The sequence below is a fragment of the Ovis aries genome, chromosome 1 (assembly GCF_016772045.2).
Source record: "Ovis aries strain OAR_USU_Benz2616 breed Rambouillet chromosome 1, ARS-UI_Ramb_v3.0, whole genome shotgun sequence".
NCBI lineage: Eukaryota > Metazoa > Chordata > Mammalia > Artiodactyla > Bovidae > Ovis > Ovis aries.
Window position 1 is genome coordinate 222,660,486 of NC_056054.1, and position 12,304 is coordinate 222,672,789.

The 12,304-nt window shown below is 35.5% G+C and overlaps 1 long non-coding RNA gene across 2 annotated transcripts in view; it reads right to left on the reverse strand.

Annotated features, from left to right (window-relative positions):
• The window catches only part of LOC132658473 (uncharacterized), a 190,544-nt gene that overhangs the window by 12,298 nt on the left and 165,942 nt on the right, over window positions 1-12,304 (reverse strand). The window contains exon 3 of one of the 2 annotated variants that reach the window (XR_009598155.1): window positions 9,148-9,216. The exons of the other annotated variant lie outside the window; for it this stretch is intronic. This is a non-coding gene — a long non-coding RNA (uncharacterized LOC132658473). The remainder of the gene's footprint in view (window positions 1-9,147; window positions 9,217-12,304) is intronic. 2 annotated transcript variants of the gene reach the window in all.

Here is a 12,304-nt window from a genome sequence, read left to right on the forward strand (position 1 = left end):
GAATCTACCTGCCAATGCAGGAATTGCAGGAGATGTGGCTTTGATTCCTGGATAGGGAAAATCCGCTGGAGTAAGAAATGGCAACCCACTTCAGTATTCTTGTTTGGAAAATTTAATGGACAGATGAGACTGGCAGGCCACAGTCCATGGGGCTGCAAAGTGTAGCACATGCTTGAGCGATTGAGCATGCACACATATGATATGAAGCTTAGAAGAGAGAGAAAGGATGGAGAGTATGCACTATAGATGATATTAGATGTTAGGGAATGAAAATTTTACCTAAAGAGGTAAAGTTGATAGGAAAGAAGGGATGACCTAGGATCAAATCATGGGAGCTACATATATTTAAACATTTTTAAGTTTATAAATTACAAGGTTTTTAATTGCCCCGTATCTTGAGAGCAATACATATTTAGGACATTTCAACACCTATTGACAATTTATAGATTATAGTTCTGGGGAAACAAAAGAGCAAAGCAAGCAGATCAGAACAAAACTATACATTAAAATCATGTTCTCAATCAAAAAAGATAAGTCTGTAAAGGCAGAAATCTGGTTGCATCATTCAAAGGTACAACTACAATGTTTTCTGCCCCATTATTATTTTCTATAAAGAACTACCATTTAATTTCTAGTATATTAAGGCCTCACACTTGATTCTCTGAGAGCCAAATTAAAATATTATTAGTACTGATTCAGGCAAGGAGATTCAGCAAAGTCATTCAGGTCATGCACTAAGCAAAACTTTACATTAAGAGATCTATTACATCAGACACTTCATTGCCTTAGGGAATTTAAGGTCTTTTAAAATGCTGCTGCTATTGAAATGCATGCAATATTTGATAAGCTCTAACGTGAAAATGGTTCAGTAGTTAAAACAACTGAGTAGAAATCCAGTGGATTCACATCAATGAAATTCATCAGCATATAAATATCTATGTGTCTATCACCTACTATAATGATATTTTGTCCATAATTAATTGCCCAGTTCTTATTTTCCTTCAAATCTGATGTTTAAACAGCTTAAATATCTTCCAAATATTTTCTTTTTCAGATCTTGAAAAAAATATCTTACTAGCCTTATTATATTGTTCCCAAGACAACTGAAAAACAACCATAATGAGGTGACTCTATTTAAATAACTGCCCAAATTAGGATAGCTCATGGGGAAACAGAAGATTGTATACAAGAAAATATACCATAAATATTTAGTGTGTCATTAAAAATCTTAATTACTGGATACATAATTGGTGTTTTTATATCTATAGGTATATAGATATGCATAATATACATATAAATATATACACATATATGGCTCAGACAATAAAGAACCTGCCTGCAATGCAGGAGACCTGGATTTGATCTCTGGATCAGGAAGATCCCCTGGAGTAAGAAGTGGCAAACCACTCTAGTATTTTTGCCAGGAGAATTTCATGGATACAGGCTACAGTCCATTGTGTCACAGACTTAGACATAACTGAGTGACAAACATTTTCACTTTCATTATATATATATATACACACACACACACACACACACACAAACAGACATAAATACTAATATTTCAGCAGTTCTCATTTTACAAAATATGTGTAATCACATTCTGGCTTTGCATACTATAAATGGTAATAGACAATACAGCCATTGTTGTGGAGATTTACAAATGAAGACTGGACTTCTGGCACCAAGGACTGTTTACAAATGGCAGCTGACTCATTTACAGTCTAAATCTGCTTTAGATTAGATAAGCTCAGTTGTGATCATTTTTTTTAAACAATGACCTAATGCACTAGCAGAGAAAAGTAATAAAACTGAGACTGCAAAGGAAATATCTGAATTATTGCAGAAGGTTGATAAAAAGAAAAGAAAGTATACCCAAAAGCTGGTCACACTTAGTCTGAAGACATCAGTCAGTCATCAGTCAGACTGAACAGTAGCTCAGTCATACCTGAGTCTTTGCTACCCCATGGGCTATAGCACACCAGGCTTCCCTGTCCATCACTATCTCCAGGAGCTTGCCCAAACTCATGTCCATCGAGTCAGTGATGCCATCTAGCCATTTCATCTTCTGTTGAACCCTTCTCCTGCCTTCAATCTTTCCCAGCATCAAGGTATTTTCCAAAGAATCAGTTCTTCACATCAGGTAGCCAAAGTATTGGAGTTTCAGCATCAGTTCTTCCAATGAATATTCAGGACTGATTTCCTATAATATGGACTAGTTTGATCTCCTTGCAGTCAAGGGACTCTCAAGAAACTTCTCCAAACCCACAGTTCAAAAGCATCAATTCTTCAGCTCCCAGCTTTCTTCATAGGCCAACTCTCACACCCATCCACGACTGCTGGAAAAACCATAGCTTTGACTAGATGGACGTTTGTTGGCAAAGAAATGTCTCTGATTTTTAACATTCTGCCTAGGTTTATCATAGATTTTATTCCAAGGAACAAGCATCTTTTAATTTCATGGCTGCAGTCACCATCTGCAGTGATTTTGGAGCAAAAAAAAAAAAAAAAAAATTAAGTCTGTCACTGTTTCCATTGTTTCCCCATCTATTTGCCATGAAGTGATGGGACCAGATGCCATGATCTTAGTTTTTTGAATGCTGAGTTTTAAGTCAGCTTTTTCACTCTCCTCTTTCACATTCATCAGAGGCACTTTAGTTCCTCTTAGATTTCTGCCATCAGGGTGGTATCATCTGCGTATCTGAGGGTATTGATGTCTCTCCTGGCAATCTTGATTCCAGCTTGTGCTTCATCCAGCCTGGTATTTCACAGGATGTACTCTGCATAAAGGTTAAATAAGCGGGGTGATAATATAGCCTTGATATACTCCTCTCCCAGTGTGGAACGAGTCTGTTGTTCCATGTCCAGTTCTAACTGTTGCTTCTTGATCTGCATACAGTTTTCTCAAGAGACAAGTTAGATGGTCTGGTATTCCCATCTCTTGAAGAATTTTCAACAGTTTGTTTTCGTATACACAGTCAAAGGCTTTGGCATAATCAATAAAGCAGAAGTAGAGGTTTTCTGGAATTCTTTTGCTTTTTTCTATAATCCAACAGATGTTGGCAATTTGATCCTCTGCCTTTTCTAAATCCAGCTTAAACAACTGGAAATTCAGGGTTCATGTACTGTTGAAGCCTGGCTTGGGGAAATTTGAGCATTAGTTTGCTAGCATGTGAAATGAGCGCAATTGTGTGTTAGTTTGAACATTCTTTGGCACTGCCCTCCTTTGGAATTGGAATAAAAACCGACCTTTTCCAGTCCTGTGGCCACTGCTGACTTTTCCAAATTTGCTGACATATTGAGTGGAGCACTTCCACAGCATCTTCTTTTAGGATTTGAAATAGTTCAACTGGAATGGCATGACCTCCATTAGCTTTATTTGTAGTGATGCTTCCTAAGCCCCACTTGATCTCACATTACAAAGTGTTGGCTCTAGGTGAGTGATCAAACCATCGTGATTATCTGGGTTATGAAGACATTTTTTTTGTATAGTTCTTCCATGTATTCTTGCCACCTCTTCTTCATATCTTCTGCTTTTGTTAGGGCCATACCATTTCTGTCTTTTATTGTGCCCAACTTTGCCTGAAATATTTCCTTGGTATCTCTAATTTTCTTGAGAGATCTCTAGACTTTCGCATTCTATTGTTTTCCTCTATTTCTTTGCATTAACCACTGAGGAAGGCTTTCTATACTCTCCTAGCTATTCTTTGGAACTCTGCATTCAAATGGGTATATCTTTCTTTTTCTTCTTTGCCTTTCACTTTTATTCTTTCCTCAGCTATTTGTAAGGCCTTGTCAGACTACCATTTGGCCTTTTTGCATTTATTTTTCTTGATTACTGCCTCCTGTACAATGTCACGAACCTCCATCCATTGTTTTTCAGGCACTCTATCAAATCTAATCCCTTGAATCTATTTGTCACTTCCACTGTATAGTTGAAAGGGATTTGATTTAGGTCATACCTGAATGGTCTAGTGGTTTTCCCTACTTTCTTCCATTTAAGTCTGAACTTGGCAAAAGGAGTTCATGATCTAAGCTACCATAGTCAACTCCCAGTCTTTTTTTTTTTTTTTTTTTTTTTTGCTGACTGTATAGAGCTTCTTCATCTTTGACTGCAAAGAATATAATCAATCTGATTTCAATATTGACCACCTGGTTATGTCCATGTGTAGAGTCTTCCCTTGTGTTGTTGGAAGAGTGTGTTTGCTATGAACAGCGTGTTCTCTTAGCAAAACTCTGTTAGCCTTGCCCTGATTCATTTTGTACCTAAGGCCAAATTTGCCTTTTACTCCAGGTATCTCTTTTTTTTTTCCAGGTATCTCTTGACTTCCTACTTTTGCATTCCAGTACCCTATTATGAGTGAACTCCGGGAGTTGGAGATGGACCAAGAGGCCTGGTGTGCTGCAATTCATGGGGTCGCAAAGAGTCGGACATGACTGAGCGACTGAACTGACTGACTGACCCTATTATGAAAAGGACATATTTTGGGGGTGTTAGTTCTAGAAGGTCTTGTAGGTTTTCATAGAACCGTTCAACTTCAGCTTCTCCAGTGTTACTGGTTGGGGAATAGACTTGGAATACCGTGATATTGATGGCTTGCCTTGGAAATGAATAGAGATTATTCTGTCATTTTTGAGAATACTCTCAAGTACTGCACTTCACTCTTTTGTTGACTATGTGGGCTACTGCATTTCTTCTAAGGAATTATTGCCCACAATAGTAGATATGTATGAAGGCATAGATCATTTGAAAATCAGTTGTTTTAATCAAAGGAGACTTTTCTACAAAGTTACAAAAAATACAAAGAAACATTTTAATTTTATTAACATTTTCAAATAACATGGCACTCCATAATTTTTATATTTTCACTCTTTCTGTTTTCTTTCTTCTTAATGAAATACATATTTATTTACTATTAGATGTTTTTGATAGCCCAATTATATTAAAAAGTACTTAAAACCAATATTTTTATTATATATGAAGAAAATATAATTTTAATTCTTGTGTTCATATTTTTTAATCTTAATTAACTTTAGTATTTATAAATTAGATGAACACATTTTAAAGATTTTATTAGGCATAACATCATTTGAGATTATTCAGGTTTTAGGAATAATATGCAATGTTCCTGTCCTCAAGCAGTTTGAAACTTGGTTGAGAAAACAAATTAAAATTAGGTGAAAATCTAATTTCAACAGAATAGGAATTATATTACAGATTAAATAAATATTTAAAAAATTATCAATAAATATCTAAATAATCATCAATAAAATATGAAAGGCACAGAACATTTCAGAGTGACATCAGTAAAATAGTGGAACAGGAGGTTCTAGTCCTCAACTCTCCACAAAAATACTGATTTCCATAATTACTCACAAAGAAGAGTTACTTCATGGGAGCCCAGGAGTTTAGTTGAGAGGTTTAAATCCCTCATTAGAGCAAAACATCCAAGAATAGATGCTGGAAGAAGGAAAGAACAGTTTCACTTTATCTGTGTCACTGATTGCCCAAAGTGACACAATCCAGTGCTAAGAGAGACTCACTAGGCCAGAGATATCTCCCTTGACGGAAAGTCAGAGTCTAAGTGAGTATCTGGTTTCTCCAGCCTTGTGAGGCACTGACCAGGAGGCCCTTTACTGTCTAGTCCCACCTACCATATTGAAACAATCAGAATGGCTCAAACTTTGGGGGCAGCTAGGAACAGCAAAAAGAGAAGAGTCCTTGCAGCAGTTGGGAAAGAAGGGGACATTTCCAAACTCATTTTATGAAAGTAGCATTATCATGATATCAAAACCAGAAAAGGACACCATTAAAAAAAAAAGAGAGAGAGAGAGAGAATTACAGAGCAGCAATCCTGATAAGGCTTCCCAGGTAGTTCAGTAGTTAAGAATTCACCTGCCAACAAAGAAGACGCAGGAGATGTGGGTTTGATCACTGAGCTGGGAAGATTCCCTTTCTTGCCTGGAAAATCCCATGGACAGAGGACTACATTCCATGTGGTTGCAAAGAACTGGACACAACTAAAAAATGTCAGAGCACACACAGCTCACTCAAACCTGATAAACATAGATGCAAAAATCCTTAACAAAATCCTAGCAAACTGAATTCCACAGTACATTAAAATTATTGTATACTTCAATCAAGTGGGATTTATCCCTGAAATGCAAGGATGGTTCATCCCTTGCAAATCAGTAAATATGATACATCATATTAACAGAATGTGGACAAAAATTATATAATCATCTACAAGAGATGTAGAAAAAAATTTCACAAAATTTAATATTTGTTCTTGATAAAAACTCTCAACAAATTAAGTATGGAAGGAATGTACCTCAACATAATAAAGGAAAACATATATATGACAAGCTAACAGCTAAGATCATATCCAACGGGGAAAAGCAGAAAATGTTCTCTAAAATCATGGACAAGACAGGGATAGCCACTCTTGCCACTACTATTTGGTAGAGCACTAGAAGTTCTATGGAACTTCTTTCTGTGGAAAAGACCCTGATGCTGGGGGGACTGAAGGCAAGAAGAGAAGGGGATGACAGAGCAGATGAGATGGCTGGATGGCGTCACCAACTTCATGGTCATGGGTTTGAGCAAGTTCTGGGATTTGGTGATGAACAGGGAAGCCTGCCATGCTGCAGACCATGGGGTCACAAAGAATTATACACAACTAAGTGACTGAACTAAACTGAACTGAGAAGTTCTAACCAGAACCATTAGATAAGAAAAGGAAATCGAAGTTATCTAAATCAGAGAAGTAAAAGTAAAATTGTCTGGAGATAATATGACTTTATACATAATGAACTCTAAAAACTCCTCCAAAAAACTGTCAGAACTAATAAACAAATTTAGTAAAGTTATAGGATACAAAATTAGCAGAAATCATTCACATTTCTATACATCAAAAATAAATGTCTGAAAAATTAATAAAACAATTCCATTTAAAATAAAATAAAAAATAATTAAATATTCAAGAACAAATTTAAGTAAAATTTGTACATTGAAAACTATCAACCATTGATAACAGAATTTGCAGATACAAATATATGGAAAGATAACTCAAGTTCATGGATTGGAAGAATTAATGTCACTCTAAGTTCATACTAGCCAAAGTGACCTAGAGATTCAATTCAATCCCTATCAAAATTTCAATGACATTTTTCATAGACATAGAAAAAAACAATCCTACAATTCATACGAAAACTCAAAGGAATACAAACAACAAAGGCAATCTTGAGAAAGAATAACAAAACTGAAAGCATCATGTTCCCTGATTTCAAACCATATTACAAAGCTATAGTAATCCAAACAGAGTTATGCTGGCATTAAAACTGACATAAACCAGTGGAACAGACAGAGACTGCAGAAAAACAACACCAAAAACAACATAGCTACAGATAACTGTACAGTTCTTCTACAAGGGCTCTATGAATACAAAATGGGAAAGTATAGTCTCTTCAGTAAACAGTATTAGGAACACTATATATCTATATGGAAAGCAATGAAATTGTACCCTCTTTTTACCATGTACAAAATTCAACTCAAAATGGATTAAAGATTCATATCCAGTCCTGAAATAGTGAAATTTTAAGAAGGAAACACAGATAAAATGCACCTTAACACTAATCCACAATGAGATATCACCTTATAACTTTTAAGATGGCTATTGTTAAAAAAAATAATAACAAGTGTTGCTGAGGATGTGGATAAAAGGGAATCTTGCACACTGTTTTTGGGAATGTGAATTTGTGCAGTCATTATGGAAAACAGTATGGAGGTTTAAAAATGTAAACATAAATCGTTCTATTTAAAAATAGAACTACCATATGATCTAGCAATCCAACTTGTGGGTATTTATCCAAATGAACTGAAATCAGATTCTTGGAGAAATATCTGTACGCCCAAGTTCATTGCAGCATATCCGAAATAACCAAGATATGGAAATAACCTGTTTAAATATATATAATGGAATATATATTTGGAAAATATATATCCTAAATATATATAATGAAATATTTGTTAATATATATAATAGAATATTATTAGCCTTAAAGAAGAAGATCTTCCCATTTTAATGACATGAATGGACCTGGAGGATAATTATGCTAAGTGAAATAAGCCAGACACAGAAAGACGAGTACTAAATGATCTAATTTATAAGTGGAATGAAAAGTAGTCAAACTAGAGAAGCAGAGCACAGAATAGTGATTATCATGAGTCATGTGGAGGAGGAAATGAGCAGGTGATGGTCAAAGGGTACAGTGTTTCCATTATTCAAAGGAAATTAATTCTGGAGATCTACTATGAAGTTTAGTGAGTATAACTAATAATCCTGTATTGTATACTTAAAAGATGGTAGAAATTGTGTTCTTACCACAAGCACAGAAACACATGCAAATACACACACAAATAATTAAAATCATAAGCAGGGGGGGAGATAGGAAAGTTTGAGGGATGATGGGATACATCTATGGCCTTGTGGTGGTGAAAGTTCCAAGGGTATATTTGTATTTGTGTGTTTGCTCAGTTTTGCCCACCTCTTGTGAGTCCACCAGACTCCTCTGTCCATAGAATTAACCTGGCAAGAATACTGAAGTGGGTTGGTTGCCATTTTCTCCTCCAGGGGACCTTCCTGACCCAGGGATATGCATTTCCTGTGTCTCCTACATTGTCAGGCAGATTCTTTACCACTGAGGCACCTGAGAAGCCCAGGTAAGTGTATATACACACCCCTGAAGCATCAAGTTGTATAAATTAAATGAATGGCTTTTTACATATCAAAATTAAACCTCAATTAAGTGGTAGAAAATGAAAGGCAAAAATCCCGACATATTTCATTCATGCAGAAATGTTTAGGTGGAAAATAGCTATATGAAAGAATTCTGTTTTCATCTACAGGGCTGTCAAAAGTTCTAATACTTTTGTTATCCATGTTTCTGGCTTTCCTTTCTTATGACACATCATACTGAAATAGATGAAGAAAAAGAAAATCCTAAGAAAATTTCAACAAATCCACTCCAATTCAATTGATAGAAGTATACAATAAACTAATTCAACAATCATGCATTTGTGTCTAACCCATGCGAAACACAATACTAGAGATTTTTTTAAATGAGGTTCTGAGTGTATTTACTTACCTTACTAACTTACAGGATCAACCAAATATAGACTGCACAAACTGTGAAAGTAGCAGGCTGCCAGACTGACTGAATTCAGAAAGATATTATATTTGTTACTATGAGAATATTCAGGCTATTTTGCATACCAAACATATCTGAATTAGAAAGACATTAATTCCATAGAAATGACGTTAAAATGTGAACATAATACAAATTGAAGATCACCACCATTTTCTATGAAGGTATACAGAGACAGTGGCTGTAGTTTACAAATTAGGCACTTGAAGGCTTAAGATTTTTTAACTGAAAAAAAAATGTGTGAGAATAATTAATTTTGTATAGAAAGAGACAAAATCTTGCACTCCTCTTTTTACACTTTTGTATACCAAAATACCTATGAAAATGAACACTTCATCTTCATAGTTGAAACAACAGCATATAAGTCATTAAGAATATTTCTATTTTTCCTGAATATATGTCTGTAATCTGCCCTGTCTAAAATGGTAGGAGCTTGTCATATGTGGCTATTCAAGTTGGAAAAATGATTATTCCAAAGTGAAATGTGCTTTGGACTAAGTAAAAAATATGTACCATACTTCAAGGAGTTGGTAGTAAGTAATGGAAAATCTCTCATTGGTATCTTTCACATGGATTATGAGTTGAAATAACAATATTCTGGATATTTGTTTAAATAAAAAATATTTCTGACATTAATTTTGCCTTTTCTTTCTTACTTTTATAATATGGTTACAATGTTTATAGCCTCCTATTCTTATTGAATTATTTAATGAGAATAAAGTGAAATTTATTTATATTTATATATATAGAATATATATATAGAAATGTCAGAGAAGTCAATGGCACCCCACTCCAATACTCTTGCCTGGAAAATCCCATGGATGGAGGAGCCTAGTAGGCTGCAGTCCATGGGGTCACCAAGAGTTGGACACGACTGAGTGACTTCACTTTCACTTTTCACTTTCATGCATTGGAGAAGGAAATGGCAACCTACTCCAATCTTCTTGCTTGGAGAATCCCAGGGATGGGGGAGCCTGGTGGGCTGCCGTCTATGGGGTCGCACAGAGTTGGACACGACTGAAGCGACTTAGCAGTAGCAGCATATAAAAACGTATCAAGTTAGTCATAGATATTATTATAGATCTTATTGTACATAAATCTATTGCGTTTTATGAAAGGGCTATATACATTTATAGTGCCAACAGCAATAAATCAGTATACCAGATACACAAAAACTATTCTGGAGTTAGTTGTTATATACCTAAAAATATTGTTCCTTTAGTGGTTATAAAATGATCTCTCAATGTTAATTTAATTTGCACGTAGTTTTTACAGAAAATGAATACTGTATTTCAAAATTTATTAATGTGTCTCCTGTAAATTGTCTTTTCTTTTGCTGATTTCTTTGAATTTTTATATATTTTTAAGAAATCTGAAAAAAAAAGAAATCTGAAGAAAATGTTTCCATTTCAGTAAAAGTACTGTGTAGTAACTTTACATGTTTATTTTACCTTCAATGTTCACTTTAACCTTAGACATAGGTATTACTAATCACAATCAAGTAGCTGAAATAAAGCTTCAGTAGGTTTAGTGAGAATCACAACTATAGCATACTACTGTTAGATGCTTAGTTGTGTCAGACTCTTTGCGACCCCATGGACTGTGGCCCACCGGGCTTCTCTGTCCAAGGGATTCTCCAGACAAGAATACTGGAGTGGATTGCCATTCTCTTCTCCAAAGGATCTTCCTGACTCAGGTATCGAACGTGGGTCTCTTGCACTGCAGGCAGATTCTTTACCATCTGAGCTACAGGGAAAATCCAGAAGGTAAGAAAAAGAAGATACAGGGAAGAAAAAGCCCAGGCAGATTGTTTTCAAAGCCTGTGTTTTTTTTTCCACTATATAACTTTATCCTGTATAATATTTTATATAAATGTTTTCCACATCTTTGCCGCCATTTTATCAAATATTCATTTTACTATGTTAATCTTCCTGACCCAGGGATAAAAATCAGGTCTTTGCATTGCAGGCAGATTCTTTAGGATCGAGACACCAGGGTAGCCCCCAAATAACACAGGCAAACACATAAAAAACCTTCTCATAACAAATGGGCTCCCAAGGTGGCGCTAGGGGTAAAGAATCCACTGCCAATGCAGGAGAGGCAAGAGAGGTTCAGTTCCTGGGTCCCAAAGATCATATGGAGTAGGAAGTGGCAACCCATTCATTATTCTTGCCTGGAAATTCCATTGGGAGAAGAGCCTGGCAGGTTACAGTCCATGGGGCCACAAAGAGTTGGACATGACTGACTGACAAAGTACATATAACTGAGGTACTATCTTTCCAAAAACTTTTTAATTTGGTAATAATTTTGAGGAAAAATTCTTAAAAGAATTAGAAAATAGAGATTAAAATATCTAGATTTGGGGAAGAAACCAGGAGAAAAAATGAAAGTTACATTTAATTTGGGCAAAATTCTGTAATGTAGGTATTTGTAGAAAGATCATACTGTATTCATTCAGCAAATATTTACTGAGTATATAAATAATCTAGGCGCCAAGTCAATGAGACACAGGGCTTCCTTACCTAAGTGAGTTATTCAAATGACAAAGAATTGTAACTAAAAAAAAAAAAAGAGGTGTAATAAATCACACAAATGCTACCTAAATGTCACAGAATAATTCACAAAAAGTATACATATATATATATATATATATATATATATAAGTATACATATATATACATGTGTGTAAAAATATCTCTATAGACATGGAAGAATTTATTTAGTAATGAAGGCAGTAATGAAGGCAGAAATGATATTCGTAGAGCCAGTGGCATGAACTAGACATATTTGGAAAATGCTGAAATCTCATATCTATTGATGCTTAGATTACTGGGTTGAAAAGAAAGGGAAGTGTTAGACCTTAATTCAGAGAAGGCAATGGCACCCCACTCCAGCACTCTTGCCTGGAAAATCCCATGGACAGAGGAGCCTGGTAGGCTGCAGTCCATGGGTTCGCTAAGAGTCAGGCACGACTGAGCCACTTCACTTTTGCTTTTCACTTTCATGCATTGGAGAAGGAAATGGCAACCCACTCCAGTGTTCTTGCCTGGAGAATCCCAGAGACAGTGTGCCCCCGTCTATGGGGTAGCATAGAGTC